Source organism: Canis lupus, chromosome 13 (assembly GCF_003254725.2).
Source record: "Canis lupus dingo isolate Sandy chromosome 13, ASM325472v2, whole genome shotgun sequence".
NCBI lineage: Eukaryota > Metazoa > Chordata > Mammalia > Carnivora > Canidae > Canis > Canis lupus.
The window spans coordinates 33,265,922-33,282,804 of record NC_064255.1 but is presented as its reverse complement, the minus strand read 5'-3'; the positions used below and the strand labels follow the sequence as shown (position 1 = coordinate 33,282,804).

The window sequence follows — 16,883 nt, the reverse complement described above, 5'->3', positions numbered from 1 at the left end:
AAAGAACATGGGGAGTATCTTCTGATTGTGTATACTTTAAGTCCCTTGACTTCCCCTGGAACTTGTCCGTCTAGCTGGTCTTCTGGGGGAGGGGCCTGTTGTGTTGAGTTTCAGGTGTTAGCACTTGGGGGAGCTGCTCTGCCCCCTGCCTGGTGCAGGGCTCAGTGGGGGTTGTTTATCCCTTGAGGCCCCAGGAGGAACAACCCCAGTGGCTGCGGCAGCCCTGGAGCCCTGGAGTCAGCTACTGCAGTAACTATGGAGCTCTCCCTCTGCAGGGGCCTGGATGCGCTGGGAGCGGGGCTGCTGTTCTGCTCAGCTCGGGGCAGGAGCGGCCTTGCTGTCCTTGGCCCTCCCGGCCTCTGCCTGTCCCAGGGGGAGGCCGGATCCTGGGGTGTGTCCCGGCGCTCTGGGCTCCCGGTCTGCGCTGTTGGATTCGTGCTCCCTTCCGCGCAGCCCCCTTGGCGGATCCGCCACCCGAGCCCCTCCGAGCTGCTCCAGGTCCCGCCATGGCGCTGCAGCCCTTAGGGAGCTCGGCGCACTCTCCTGGGCGCAGGTGTCTGTTAGTGTCCCGGGGAGCCCGAGGGCATCCCCGCCCTCCTGGGTCCTGCTCCAACTCCCTGCGAGCCCCTTTCTGCCAGGGAAGGTTGGTGCAGCTCCTGCTTCTCCCGGACGGGGCTCTCCTGTCCTGGGGACACTCGCCCCGGCCTCAGCCTGGCTCCTCGCGGGCCCCTCCCCCTCAGAGGCCTTTTGTTTCTTTCTTTTTCCCCGTCTTCCTACCTGATAGAAGCACGAACTCTTCCCACTGTAGCGTTTCAGCTGTTCTCTCTTTAAACCTCAGGCCGAATTTGTAGATTTTCAGGATGATTTGAAGGTTATCTAGGTAATTTGGTGGGGACAGGTGACTTGGGGACCCTACTCTTCCGCCATCCTGCCCCTCCTCCTCTACATTCCATTTCTTATCTAACTCCTAGTTAATCTGTCACATCCATTGCAGGAATCACTTTTCCAAGAAAATCTCTTGGATTCTTGTGAGGTGTGAAGAGGAAACCTATTTTTACATTAATATTCACATTTGTATTCAAAATGTTTATGTACCTGGGAAAATCCCCGGTATGCTGCCCCAGGCACAGCCCCCAGCAGTGTCTTGCACACAGCAGATGTTTGTAGTTTTTGTGCTATTACCAGGGCGCTGAAATTAACTGATAGAGTGGTCAACGAAGTGAGCCCACAAATGTCAAAATTATAATTAAAATCCCAGTGTTCTGTCTTTAAATCCTCTAGCATGAAGCAAAAATGTCAACTTTATTGCTCAGTGTACTTTATTAATTAGCTAGCAAATATTTATGTAATGTCTGCTGTGGATTTGGGTACTGTTCTTTGTGGGGAGAGTATGAAATAAGGTCACTAAGCTACTGCTCTTCATGGAGCTTAAATTCTCAACTCAACTAAGTTTGTTTTGGTGTGTTAATGGACAAGAAAGAATATTATGCATTTGAGAATGATTTTCAAAGTTGAAGAAAGAGGGAAGCCCGGGTGGCTCAGCGGTTTAGTGCCGCCTTCAGCCCAGGGAGTGATCCCGGAGACCCAGGATCGAGTCCCACTTCCGGCTCCCTGCATGGAGCCTGCTTCTCCCTCTGCCTGTGTCTTTGCCTCTCTCTCCCTCTCTGTGACTCTCATGAATAAATAAATAAAATCCAAAAACAAACAAACAAACAAAAACAAAGTTGAAGAAAGAAACAGAAGTTCCTGCTCAAAACTTACTTCCTACTCGGTAAATTTATACCATCAATTTCAGGTACAACCCATTCCATCCTACTATCTAAGAGATGCTTTTTAAAGCTCAAAGCAGTTCCTTCTTATAATTAGGAGCTTGTTTGTATTAAATATGGATTCCTTATGTCTTTTTAGGACCTACTTTTATGTTCCACTGCAAATGCTGTTTTTTTTTTTTTTCCTCCAAAAGAATATTAGTTAATGAATGTCCTTTTAGGATTAGATTCTCTGGTTTAATCACAGACAATCCTTGACTTAATGATGGTTCAATTAGATTTTCATACTTCACGATGCTACCCTAGTGATCTGCATTCAGTAGAATCCATACTAGAAATTTGGAACGTGGATCGTTTTACAGGGTAGGGATCCAGGGTGTGCTACTCTCACAATCCTCTCAGATGATGTCATAGGGTGGCAGCACTCAGTCAGCCAGCGATCACGAAGGGCAACAACTGACACACTGATGACCATTCTGTACCCATATAGACTTTCCATGTGTCACTTTCAGCACAGTATTCAATAAATTACATGAGGTAGTCAACACTTTATTGTAAAATACGCTTTGTGTTAGATGATGCTGCCCAACTTTAGGCTCAAGTAAGTGTTCTCAATGCATCTGAGGTAAGCTAATATAAGGTGTGATGATGTTCGGTAGGTTTGGTGTATTACATGCATTTTGACTTACAATATTTCCAATTTACCATCGGTTTATTGGGACAAAACTTCATCATAAGTCAAGGAAGATCTGTATTATTCTTCCAAGATCCTGGATCTGTAAATTAATCTATTTGTTTTTATTTTTTTATTATAGCATGATACTACTAAAGTACTTAAACTCTATCAGATTATCAGGAGATAAATGTTAATAATACATTGATTGAGGGGCACCTGGGTTGCTCAGTTGGTTAAACATCTGCCTTCCAGCTCAGGTCATGATCTCAGGGTCCTGGGATCGAGCCCCACATTAGGCTCCATGCTCAGCAGGGAGTCAGCCTCTCCCTCCTGCTCTCCATCTGCCTCTCTCCCAGCTTGATCTCTTTCTGTCTCTCAAATAAATAAATAAAATCTTTAAAAATAATAATACATTGATATAGCCATATATTTTACAGAGCACTTTCACTTTCTTTATCTCACTTGATGGCATTGCTTGAAACTTATATTTTCATGGGTTGTAATTTAGACACTTTTAGAAATTCTATAAGTATGGGATCCCTGGGTGGCGCAGCGGTTTAGCGCCTGCCTTTGGCCCAGGGCGCGATCCTGGAGACCCAGGATCGAATCCCACTTCGGGCTCCCAGTGCATGGAGCCTGCTTCTCCCTCTGCCTGTGTCTCTGCCTCTCTCTCTCTTTCTGTGACTATCATAAATAAATTAAAAAAAAAAAAAAGAAATTCTATAAGTAAAATTAAAATCATTTAATACCAAGATATTCAAGAAAAGGGCTCATGTATACTATATAAATATAAAACACAAATCAGTGAAGAAAACAAAAATACAAAATTAATTCTACCAGATAGATAATTTATAAATTGGATTTGCACCCAATCAGAATGCTATTTGGAAAGATAGTCAAAACTTAACAACAATCAAAGGAAGTAAAATTTACAGCAATGGACATTTCAAAACCTAAAACTAACCTAGTTCAAAAATTTGATTGTGCTATTAATTATTAATGAGTGTAATGTAACATCAAACAAATGTGCTGAATAAAAGCAAGGATGAATGACCCGAGAAAAATTGCCCTCAGGATTGTAACACTTGATAACAGAAGTGTGGTAAGAAGATGTGAAATAGGAAATGCAGTGTAAGATAATAATGGAAATATACATAACTTTTATCTATATTTCTTCCAGTTTAACCTAAGGGAATATTATAGACGCATGAAACGGTGCATGTATTAACATGCTGGAGGGAAAGCAAAATTTTACTTCTGCCCTCTCAGTCTTTTTCTGCTATCCCAGAGAGTTCAAGGGACATGAGACATTTCTAGGAGTTGTGCATGGCACAGGAGTCCTCTTAAGGAATGAAGACCCAAAGAAATGGTGCAACTTATGGCTTTTCTATCAGGTTGAACAAAGGCCATTGTGAGAAATCAACTAACCTCTGTGGGGAGTCCTAAGGGAGATAAGAATTATTTCAACAAGGTCTGTTTGTAGAATTCTCTTGGTCTCAACTTCTCATCCTTGATGACAGAAGTGTGACTTTCCTTCTAGTGTAGGGAGAGTATCATTTATGAGCGTTTTCATCTCCTATTTCCTGGAAGAATAAGGAGATTAGAATGCTCTTTTCAGATCTGTTGTTTTTCAAGTGCCTTTAGCTCAAAATAGTCCATATGCAGACGTGGCATATTCTGGGATGACATATTCTGTTACCCTTCAATACTTACCACAGCACTATCTATACACAGGAAAAAGAAAACAGTGTGAGATTATAGTATTATATGGGTTGTTTTGATACATTATCCCAGTAAAATATTATAAAAACATTAGAAAATCATAATTACACAAGATAATGAAGGAATGCTATGAACAACTCCATGCCCACAAAATTGATGAATTAGACAAAATGAGCTAATACCTTGAAAGACATGAACTACCCAAACTTAAACAAAAAGAAAAACTTCTGAATCACCTGTGCCTATTAAATTGGACAAAGAATTAAAAAATTTAAGGAAGAAATGATACCAGCTCTCATCAAACTATTCCAGAAAACAAAGGTAGAAGAAACACTTCTTAATTCATTTTATGTGAACGTAATTATCTGAATACTAAGTACTACAACCAGATAAGGACTTTACAAAGGAAGAAAATTATAGACCAATATCTCTCATGGATATAAATGAAAAGATCCTCAACAAAATATTAGCAATATTGATCCAACAAAGTTTTAGGACTCACACCACCCTATTTCAAGAATTATTACAAATTCACAGTATTCAAGACAATGTAGTATTGGTAGAAGAATGGATGCATAGATCAATGGAACAAAATAAAGAACTCAGAAGTACATCTACTGAATATTAGTGATAACACAGCCCAAATATAGCCCACTAAAATTCAGCAAAGGCACAAAGGCAACTCGATGGAAAAGGATCGGCTCTTCAGCAAAGACACTAGACCAACTGGACACCCATTTACAAACAGAAAGAAAAAACAAACCAAGACCTTGCATCTTATGTAAGAGTTAACTTAAATGCATCTCAAAGATAAAATGAAACTATTCAGTGTGCCAACTTATATCTAGAGACTGCCATGACTGTGTAGACAGAACTACAGAAAGAATGGTGCTTAGCTAGGGATAATAGTTAACTATCCAGAATAATTGTTTTATTCTTTTCCAAATTTGTGCATCTTGCAGATTTTCTGTAATGAGTGTCTATTATTTTTATAAGGGGAGAATTACACGAGACCTTTAAAGGCATAGAGTAAAATCCATTAATTGAAACCAGAATGAAGACTGTTGACACAGCCAGTTTACTGCTGCCTGAGGGAACAGAGGGTCAATGTCCTGTCAGCCCCGCTGGTGTGAGTCTTCATCTCTTCTATGGCTCTTTGGCAAGACATGGCTGCCAGAGGATGCCAGTGAACATGGTGCTCTGAGGAGCTGCACATCCTTCACTTTCATAAAAGCAATGATAAGATAAGGGGAAAAATAGTCAGAATTCACCTTTTTTTTTTGTACTTTGGAAATGAATCAAAGGCTTTCACCCCCGCCCCCCCAAGGACCCTCTGTTCCACAACATCAAAAAGGCTGGGTCTTGGAACGGTGAGCTTTGTGGCATCTTAACATACTTCAGTCCTATCTTGCATAATCTCATTCAGGACAGTCAGAAAGGTACCCTTGAATTCCTTGTGCTGTAGGGAGGACAACAGGTCTCACTCACAAAGAATGGCAGTTTATCATTTATTCTCAGGGTCTGGTGGCTCTTTGTTAGACTGGCTCCAATGAATTGTCATTATTTTGACTAACTTAATACTAGCTTCCTGCTCAAGGTTCTGGGAAGTGGAAGGGGACATTTGTGGAAGTGGAAGACACAGGCATTGTCTTGGCTGCCATTGCCTGGAGGACAAATCCCAGCTGCTGCAACAATGGAACTAAAATGTTTGGGAGGAAAGGCTAGGGAATTAGGTGTCTCTAAAGACTTTGAGAAACTCTACCACATTCCAGAAATCTAGGAAGTCAGCTCCTGCTCAGCAAAGACCTGAGAAGACCAGAGACTAAAATCTCCTGATAGTGTTGAGGCTCTGTGGAAGCTGAACCTGATAGCTCAAGTGTTGCAGGAGGTTAGGGAGAGACCTCAGGTTGACTACAGAGTTGCTGTTGGCAATGGGAGTCTCCCCTGTCCTTGGAACATACACTCTGCCCCCATCCTATTCACACAGTGGGGGCCATTTCTAAGGGCGCAGCCCTGAGAGAGCCTCATGGAAGTGATTGTTTCCTCTGAGGCCTCTCTGTAATCTCAGAAGATCCCGTGGCCAGGAGGGATACACCTGGTCCTGCAGCTAAGACCAGCCTCCTAAGTAAGTCCCCCTGCTTCTCCCATCTATCTCCTCTCCTAGAGTGCCTGCCCTTTCCTTCTTCACTCCCTGTCCTCCCTGCACGGCACAGCTGGTTGGGATTTCCCAGAAAGCTACCAAGAATCCTTGGGACAACATTGGGCAGTCAGTTAGTGGTTGGGTCCTAGGACCTGGGCCCTGGGAAAGGGGCATCCTGGGGACCCCAGCTTGGTCACAGCTCTGTGGGAAGAGTGGTGGCTAGTGTGTTTGGCACTTGGGGACATAGAGCATGCCCTGGCAGCCCTGGGCCTAACAAGTTGCAAAGCAAGGGTGTGGCACATAGAGTGGGAGTGGGGGGGAGTGTTAGGGGGGTGGGAGGTAGAGGTAGGGGGCTGGGGTGAACCTGCTGTGGGGCAAGCTCATGGGCCACCAGCACCCAAGCAGAGGTTGGGACTGGGGGCTGGTGGGCATGTGGAGGAAGAGCCACTGCCCTGCTGGCTCCACGGCTGGCAGACCAGGCAGGAGAGAAGGACAGGCAGGTGGGGACCTTGGCTGCCCTTTGGCAAAACCAAGAGAGTGCAGGCTGCCTGGCTTATGGCCCAGACACTGTGACACGGTCTGATGGCAGTGCTATGGGGTGGAATCCCAGGGAAAGTAAGAGAAGAGGAGGAGGGCATACTGGGTTGGGGAATAAAGCGAGCAAAGCACCTCTACCACTGAACCTCTAATACAAAGGAAAGCAGCCAGTGGGATCGCCTCCCCACTTCTGGAAATGTTTATCATGAGAGAATCTACATCTGCTGAGCTAATTGATTAAACTGGCAAATTCAGGGATTATCCAGGCATGGTTGGCAGAGATGGGATCGGGGTGATGGCATTTTCCTGACTGGGCAGGAGGCAGAGAAAATGAGCGATGTCGCCCCACACCCTGCCCTTTGGCAGTGCCTGCAGGAAGCACAGTTTTAAAATAATCCACTGTCTTACTAAATGGATTATTCTAGCCTGTGGGGGAAGCTGAGGCCAATGAGGCAGACCTCCTTGAGCTCATGGAACCCTGGAAATCTAGAGAGGAGTTACAGCAAATCCTTAGCAATTTGGGAATAAGACAGGCCATCTATGCCCCTGTTTTTTAGGTCCCTGATTGGGCCACATTCACTTCAGGAATGAAAGCTAAGATGATCCTTTTTTGCCCCCAGTACCAGATATGGAACGTGAATAAGTATGTTAAGCACAGTTGTCAGGCAAAACATTTATGATGTTGGGCAATCCACTGCTGATCTGGGGAAGCTGACAAATCCAAGGTATGAACTATGGGAAAGACCAGAGAGAGAGCTGGAGTTTGAAAACTTAAAAGGCTATTCCAATCTGTGGTAAAGAAGGTGGTAAAAGTGACCTGGAAGCAAATGCAGTTTGTTCTCACTGATGTGGGGAATCCCACTAGAAAAGTTAGACCAGCCACCCCATGCTGTGTGTGTTGGTCAGCCTGTGGAGGGCCTTAAAGCCTGAGCAGGGTTCAGATCTGCCCCACATGCAAGTTTTTTTAATTTAAATTCTAGTTAGCTAACATATAGTGTAATATTGGTTTCAGGAGTAGAATTTAGTGATTCATCACTTACATACAACACCCAGTGCTCAACACAACAAGTGCCCTCCTTAATACCCATCACTCATGGAGCCCGTCCCCCCACCCATCTCCCTCCATCATCCCTCAGTTTGTTCTCTATCATTGAGTCTCTTATGATGTGTTTCCCTCTCTCCTTCTCTTTTTTCTTTCACACATTTCATCCGTTTTATATCCTAAATTCCACATACGAATGAAATCATATGGTATTTGTCTTTCTCTAACTTATTTCACTTAGCATAAAACACTCTAGCTCTAACCACGTCATTGCAAATGGCAAGATTTCATACTTTTTGATGGCTGAGCAATATTCATCAGTTGATGGACATTTGGACTCTTTTTATAGTTTGGCTATTGTTGATAATACTGCTAAAAACATTGAGGTGCATGTGCCCTTTGAATCTGTATATTTGTATCCTTTAAATACCTAGTAGTGCAATTGCTGGATTGTAGGGTAGTTCTCTTTGTAACTTTTTGAGAAAACTCCATACTGTTTTCCAGAGTGGCTGCACCAGTTTGCATTCCCAAGTTATGGTCCCTTTGACACTGCAAATTGTGTACCCCCTCAACCCCAACCAAGAATGGGAGGATTTTATCCCCCCAATACCAGAGAGCATACTGGGCGATGATATCCTACAAGGTAAGACTTTGTAAGCCTCTATTGGTGAATTCTGTCTTTGGTTAGAGTAATCAGACCAATGCTGAGTGGGAATACCAATTGATAACAAAAATGTCTACAATTCCTACAAGGGGTGGTGACTTCTCAGTGGTACAAACTGCTTGGGAAACAGGGAATAAGAGGAACTATTCAAGAACTGCACCCAAGGGGTACTGCATACCATGTCATGGTGCTTTTAACAGTCCTATGTGAAGTAAAGAAAAGTAAACCTAAAAGATGTGTAGGATGCCATCAAATGTCAACACTCATGGAGTAAGTTCCAGAAGAGACAAAATGGATGAGAAAAAAAAATATTTGAAGATACAATTGGTAAACCTTTCTCAAATTAGATGAAAACATTAGTCTACTTATACAATAAGCTGAACAAATTCCAAGTAGGATAAATTTAAAGAGATTCACAGCAAACCACATAATAATTAAATTCCACATAATGAATGTAAAGACAAAGACCTTTGAAAACAGCAAGAAAGAAGCAACTCATAAGGAACAAGGAATCTTCAAAAAGATGAACAAGCAGGTTCTCATCAGAAATCACAAGGGCTGGAAGGGAGTTGGAAGACTTACTCAAATCGCTGAAAGAAAAATTGCTGACAGCCAAAGAATTCTGTATTTGGCAAAACTGTCTTCAAAATAGGAGAAATTCAGAAATTCTCAGAGAAAAAGTGAGATTTTGTTGCTATCAGATCTGCCCTACAACAAATGCTAGAGGGAGTTTTGCAGCCTGGAAAGAAAAGACACTAAGCAGTAACTCAAACCCACATGAAAAAAATAACAGTGAGAAATATAACTATGTAGGCAAATATTGAGGAAAAAACGATACAAATGTATTTTTTAAATCCTCTCAAAACTTCAAGATTTCAACTCTTTGTGCTCATTTTATTTCCAATTCATTACAAGTTCCAACTATTATGGATCCTCATGTTAATCCTAAAGAGCCCTCCTATGAATCCTGTGTTCCAGGTAATTTAAATGATCCATTTCCTTTATAAAAATTTGACAGTCGTGTTTCTCATTGTTCATGACTCTGCTATAGCTAGGGCGAATCTAATAGGCTCATTTGGGAAGTATTACTGCATTGTTAGCTCAAGGATAAAGCTGAGGTCCTTGGTACTTCCCAATTTTATCTGGATATTTAGGAATATCTCCAGTGGTTTTATGTGTGGATGTGATGCTAGAAAGTGGATTAGAAAATAAATACTTTAGGTGATTTTTTATTAAAGTATAATTGGCATGCAATATCCTGTTAGTTTCAGGTGTACATCAGAATGATTTCATATTTTATGTTATAAAATGATCCCTGTGATAAATCTACTTAACATCTGTCATCAGGGATGCCTGGGTGGCACAGTGGTTAAGCATCTGCCTTTGGCTTAGGGTGTGATCCCAGTCCCGGGATCGAGTCCCACATCGGGCTCCCTGTGAGGGTCCTGCTTCTCCCTCTGCCTGTGTCTTTGCCTCTCTTTGTGTGTCTCTCATGAATAAATAAATAAAATCTTTAAATAAATCTGTCATCGTATAAAGTTATTACAGTATTATTGACCATATATCCTACACTGTGCATTACATCATCATGACTTATTTATAATTGGAAATTTGTATCCCTTTATCCCCTTCACCTGTTTCACCCATCCCACAACCCTTCCACAACCTTCTGGTAAATGAGTTTATTTTCTGTATCTATATATCTGCTTCTGTTTTGTTTTTTCATTTGTCTTGTTTATTTAGATTCCACATATACGTGAAATCATACAATATTTGTCTTACTTTCTCTGACTTATTTCACTTAGTATAGTAACCTCTAGGCCCATCCATGTTGTTGCAAATAGCAAGATTTCATTATTTTCATAGCTGAAAAATTTCCTTTTATGTCTCTTCTTTATCCATTCATATATTGATGGACACTTAGGTTGTTTCCATATTTTGGCTATTATAAAAAGTTCTACAACAAAACAGGAATGCATATATCTCTTTGAATTTGTGCTTCCATTTTCTTTGGATAAATACTTAGAAGGAGAATTGCTGGATTTTATGGTATTCTATTTTTAAATTTTTTGAAGAACCTCCATACTAGCTGTACCAGTTTGCAATCCCACCACCAACAGTACACAGGGTACATTTTTCCTCTCGTCCTCACCAACTATTATTTTTTTTTTGTCTTTTGGATAATAGTCAGTTTGACAGGTATAAGGTAACATCTCCTTGTAGTTTTGATTTATATTTCTCTGATGATTAGTGCTGCTGAGCATTTTTTCAGGTGCCTGTTGATCATTTGTACATCTTTTTTGGAAAAATGTTTATTCAAGTTATCTGTCCATTTTTGTTTGTTTGTTTGGAGGGGGTGCAGAGGGAGAATCTTAAACAGACTCCACACCCAGCGTGGAGCACACTGCATGGCTCAGTTTCACAACCCTGAGATCATGACCCTAGCTGAAATCAAGAGTCAGACACTTAACTAACTGAGCCACCAAGGCAATAGATAACTGGCTTTTGATTTGTGGTGCCAATTAGGTTTATACATAGTAACTTTTGCATACTGAAGTCTATATTAAGTTGATTATCACTTAAGTTTGAACCCACTCTTTACTCTTCTCCTTTCGATATTTTAAGTATATGTTTTTATACTTCAAATCCTTTTATTTTGTGCATCCTTTGACTGATTTTTACAGACACACTTGATTGTACTGCTTTTTACCTTCCTACTGTTTTTAATCCTTCTTATGGTCTTTCTTTCCATTCAAAAATCTCCCGTTAAGGGCAGCCCCCGTGGCACAGTGGTTTAGTGCCTCCTGCAGCCCAGGGTGTGATCCTGGGGACCCGGGATCGAGTCCCATGTTGGGCTCCCTACGTGGAGCCTGCTTCTCCCTCTGCCTGTGTCTCTTCCTCTGTGTGTGTGTGTGTATGTGTGTGTGTCTAGTAATAAATAATAAAATATTTTTTTAAAAAAATCCCCCTTTAAAATATCTTGTAGGGCTTGTTTAGTGGTCATGAATTACTTTAACTTATCTGGGAAACTGTGTCTCCTTGTAGCATGAATGATAGCCCTGCTAAGTGGAAATTTTTTGGTTGCAGACTTTTTTCTTTCAGGACTATGAACATATCATGCCATTCTCTTGTGGCCTGTAAAGTTTCTGCTGAAAAATCCACTGATAGCTTTAAAGGGTTTCCCTTGTATGTAACTGTTTTATTTTTCTGCTTTTCAAATTCTCTCTTTATCACCACTTTTTCCATTTTATTACTATGTGTCTAGGTGTGGAACAATTTGGGCTTGAGTTGGTATCTGCCAGAGATGCAGTAGCACCAAACTTCAGGAAGATTTCCCTATGTTGTTCCCTGGGAAGCTTTGGTTGGTAAATGGAGCCTGCAGGAAGGCCAGATGTCTGCCCCTCGTCCACTGCTGGGGCCCTAGTCAGATTTAGTGTCAAAACTTGGAGCACAGCTTTGAATAGGATCCAGCTAAGGGTATATGAGAAGGGGCAGATCTGCAGGAGAACACGGGGGCAGGATGTGCAGTAGCAGTAAGGTTTGTACAGGTCTGCTCTTTGAGGAGACATAGATCCAAGGGCTGGCTCTAGGGGGTGTGTCCTCAGGGGAATATAGAGACATGTTGTTACTAAGTTAGGTGGTGAGTATTGGCACTGTGCTGGTTCCCACAGGTGTCCATGTATTTAGGCTGGTGGGGAGGGGAGGGGAAATGGTGTCTACCAGCTCTTTTTTTCTTAGAGAATTCTCCAAAATATTCCTGCCCCTCCAGCACAGGCTCTGAGATTATTAAATATATCTCCTTTCCATATGTCCCACGTGTTTTTCAAGCCGTTTTTCTCTGCTGTATCTCAGTAGGGCTGTTGGTTCTGTGTCTCTTTAATGGTGGGCCTCAGTTTCCTATCACCTTCCACCTTTCCCAGAGCTGAGCCTCCTGATTTTTATTTTTTTATTTATTTTTTATTTATTTTTTATTTTTTTATGATAGTCACAGAGAGAGAGAGAGAGAGAGAGAGAGAGAGAGGCAAAGACATAGGCAGAGGGAGAGGCAGGCTCCATGCACCGGGAGCCTGATGTGGGATTTGATCCTGGGTTGCCAGGATCGCACCCTGGGCCAAAGGCAGTCACCAAACCGCTGCGCCACCCAGGGATCCCTATTTTTATTTTTTAAAATTCCAGGTGGTAAGCCCTATTGATTGTGAGAACTCATGAAATTAGGTCCCTCTGGTTTTTAAACCTGAATGTTATAGGAATTTGTTTTCCCTATGCAGGTCTCCTTGTGCCTGGGGGGCCTGGTGTGGGATCTGTTTCTCTCCCTTCTTTGCAACTGTAGCATCTCTCCCTCCCATAGATGGTTGCACTGGTCAGTTTAGCTTCCTACCCTCTTCTATATGGATTTGTCTCTACATTTTACTCTGGAGAGTTTGTTCTTCCCGTCTTTGGGTCATTTTCTGGGTTGTTTATACTGATGTGGGTGTTATCTAGTTGTATCCATGAGATAAGGTGAGCTTAGGTGAGTGTAGATCTACTCTATCATCTTCCCCAGAGGTCTTCTCTGCCCATTTTTAAAATTAAGTTGTTTATTGTTTTGGTATTAAGCTGTGTAAGTTCTTTATATATGTAGGATATTAAACCTTTACCAGATGTATGATTTGCAATTATCTTCTGCCATTTAGTAGGTTTCCTTTTTATTTTGTTGATAGTTTCCTTCACTTTAAAAAAGGTTTTTAATGTAATATAAACCAACCTGTTTATTTTAGTTTTTGTTGCCCGTACCTGAAGAGCCCTGTCTGAAAAAAATGTCGCTAAGATAGATGTCAAGGAGATAACTGCTTATGTTTTCTTCTAGGAATTTTATTATTTCAGATCTTACATTCAAGTCTTTGATCTATTTTGAATTTATTTTTGTATGAGGTGTAAAATAGTGGTTGAGTTTCCTTCTTTTACCTATTTTAGGTGAATTTTTAGTCAATCATTGAGAACTTCTTCTAATCCCTGCCACACTGACACATAAAATGTGCAGGCTAATAATTGGGAAATCTCCATTTACAGTAGGATATTGACAGGCTGGATTACAGGCTGAGAAAGGTTAATAGAGTGGAGTGTGTTTAGAAACTATCTCTCAAGAGGAACAGAAGAGACTGATAACATGAATCTTAGAAAAGAAGTGATTAAAATAGTGCTTTTCAAAAATGCTTTTAAATTACTAGAAGACTTTGATTTTGTGACAATTAAAATCCTAAGTCACAAAGCTGATAAAAAGGAGAGCTGCTGTGGTTGAAACAAGGTCAAAACCTTGAGACCAGTCTCTGAAACTTAATTCAGCCCTTTTATCTTGGAATCCTTCCTGGAGTTACAGAAAAGCACTTTTCTAAGAAGATAGTCTGGGTGCTGTACTATGTGATACTTCAAATTTCATCATAAGGAATAAATAAAAATAAATTATATTGACATAAAAGAGAGCCTCAATATTATCTTTAATATGGGCAACTGGCTTATAATAGAACACATGGCTTTATGTCTGATGATTGTTTTGATAATAATAATTATTTTTACCAATTATTGGCTGATTACCATGGTTATGAATCAGGAGTTAAAACCAGAATTTTAACATTCCCACATGCTAATTGTTTTACTTTGAGCAAATAACTTAAGCTATCTATGATTGAATTTCCTCATCTGTAAAATGGGCATATAATATGTCTTTCTCATAAGTTTTATGTTAAATGTTTAAATAATCTGTGATGCAGTTAGAATGGTGTCTGGTACCTAGGTGCTATTAATTATGTGCTTGATGTATATACATATATAACAAGTCAATGCCCAAACAAATCTATGAAAAAAAATTTACAGATGTGTAAACATTAATTATTTATAAAATTAAAACAACAGAGGTTTAATGACAAAGGAGAGTTTGTTTAGAACATCCCTGTTTTAGCTAAGGAAGAGAAGTTCAACATTGTATCTGATAATGAATTCATGATTAAAAAAAAAGATTTTTAATTTATTCATTTGAGAGAGAGACAGACAGACAGACAGACAAAAGGGAAGAGAAGAGAGAAGGGGACAAGCAGACTCTGTGCTGAGCACAGAGCCTGATGTGGGGTCTAATCCAGGACCCAAAGGTCATGACCTGAGCCTGATCAAGACTCAGACACTTAACTGACTGAGCCAGCCAGGCACCCTGATTTTGTGATATTTTTAAACTCAACGTGCTGTATTCATCTCAATCACTTCAGAACAAATAAGCTCAAATGAACATCTAGCATTAGATTCCTGATATATCTGGATTTGTTTCTAATATACAAACTTCTAAGGGGATCTGTTGTGGTGAGTTCTGAATACTGGCACTAGCCCTAATATTAGGCTGATTGACAAAAAATGTGCAAGGGTCTGAGTAGAAAGGAGTAATTAAACTACCAAAACTAGAGAGGATGCAGAACAAACCAGAAGATGTTCCTGGGTCCATGGTAGCAGTCAGATAAATCATTTAAGTTATAGCAACAACCTGGTGTAATTAGTGAAATAGGAAGTGAGTTTAGGGTTGAAACACCTAGTGTCAGCTTTAGTGACTCTTCTGTCTTCCTTCTCCTGATGGTAACAGAGCCAGGGTGTGGCTGACAAGGCAATAAGCTGGGGGTCCTGGTAGACATTTTCCTGGGAGTCTGCTCAACCTAAATCTCATACTAACATGACAAGGAATTTGCAGTAAAGTTGAAATGATTCATCATTAATGGGTAAATTCCCCTGAGACATTGCAACTCGGGATGTTAATCCATTAGAAAGATTCCAGTATTCTCAAGGATGTTATTTCTTTTTCAGAGGCCATTTTGAAAAGTTTCTCTAAACAAATAGTTTCTCTGTCATAGGACTTCTTTGCCTGCATCTTCTCCTCACATAAAATATTGATATAAAAGAGAGCAAAAATGCTAGGTATTATATTTTCTTCATAATATTTTTTTCTGCCGAATGGCTTCAGAGTAGGAATCTCTGATTGCACAGCTTCATTATGGGAACTGGTACTTCCCCCTCTCCCCCAGCTGGGATGAAAAAGCAGAAAGTCCTTATACTAGGCTTCTAGGATCCTCCTGCTTTTGAGTGTCAGGACAAACTAGGCCATCTGGTTTTCACAGTACTGTCTTTCGTGCCTCCATTCAAACAGATGGATTCTTGGATTAATACAAGAAATGGACCAGCTGATGGCTCTATTTATCAAATATAAAGTGTAAAGGGTTGGAAATAAGTGTAACAGTATTTCTGACTCAATTATTATCACCTTCAAGAACATAAAAGCTGTCAGATGGTTTAAAAGAAATAGAGAAGAACCTTAATTCTGTATCAAAAAGAATTACCCCTTTGAAGGGGTAAAACAATTATTCTGACTTCTTTTTAAAATGTTATGGTAAGAAGAATAAAAATGAGGTATTGATTAGCAAAAACGACACAAAAGACACGATGTCTATAAAGGAGAATGTACCCAGGAGAATGGCAAAAGAGAAAGTGTTTATTCATTGATTTATTGCTTGATGGAATGATTAGTTAGTTCATATATTTGTTCTCTCAGCAAATGGTTATTGAGTACGTAGCCCTGGGATTTCCCATAGTGCCTTTTTTTGCACTTGTCTCCTACCATTGATATTTGTGTTTCCTATGCTCTAACTGTACTGAACTAATTACAGTTCTTAGAAGTCACTGTGCCATGTTATGTTCCCAAATAGTTAAGTTTGTATTAATTTGAAATACTCACTTTCCTGCCAAGGACTTTCCTATCATTTTTAAAAGACCTTATTCAAATTTTACATCTGTGACATCACCTAAGACCTCTTAAGGCAGTTTGCATACCTGTTGCCATGTCCCTACAACCTACAACTTTGCAAATGCCATGATTCTAGAGACCTTAGGAGGAATGTCATGTGAGGTACCAAAGTGTGCCAACCTCATTCTCATACGTTGACATTTGAAGAAGAGAGAAAAATCCGTGGTGAAAAACTAATCCTGAAGAGGAAAAATGAGGAAATAGGAAATCACTTCAAAATTTCATTTAGTGTCCTCTGTGATTTGTAGGTGGAGATTGCCTCCATCAGAAAGAGAACTGGAATGCCCAATAGTACATGTGGTGAAAGTTTGGAGAAAAGGAACTGCTGAGTTAAGATGAACACTCTAGGGCCTGGTAGGAGGGGACGCTGGTAGAAGGCAGAGCTGAGTGTGAAGCATGTGAGCTAATAAAGCTGCTAACTATCTGCATCATGAGCAGGTGATTCACAGCCACTCTACCTTTCAAGGCCATTAATGCCCCGTTTAGAATATCCAGGAGATGGATTACTGTACTAACTACT

General features: G+C 40.7%; 1 long non-coding RNA gene across 1 annotated transcript in view; it reads left to right on the top strand.

Annotated features, from left to right (window-relative positions):
* The first annotated feature begins 2,199 nt into the window (after positions 1-2,199).
* The window catches only part of LOC112662356 (uncharacterized), a 37,572-nt gene continuing 22,888 nt past the window's right edge, over positions 2,200-16,883 (top strand). Inside the window, exon 1 of the long non-coding RNA XR_003138448.3 lies at positions 2,200-2,370. This is a non-coding gene — a long non-coding RNA (uncharacterized LOC112662356). The remainder of the gene's footprint in view (positions 2,371-16,883) is intronic.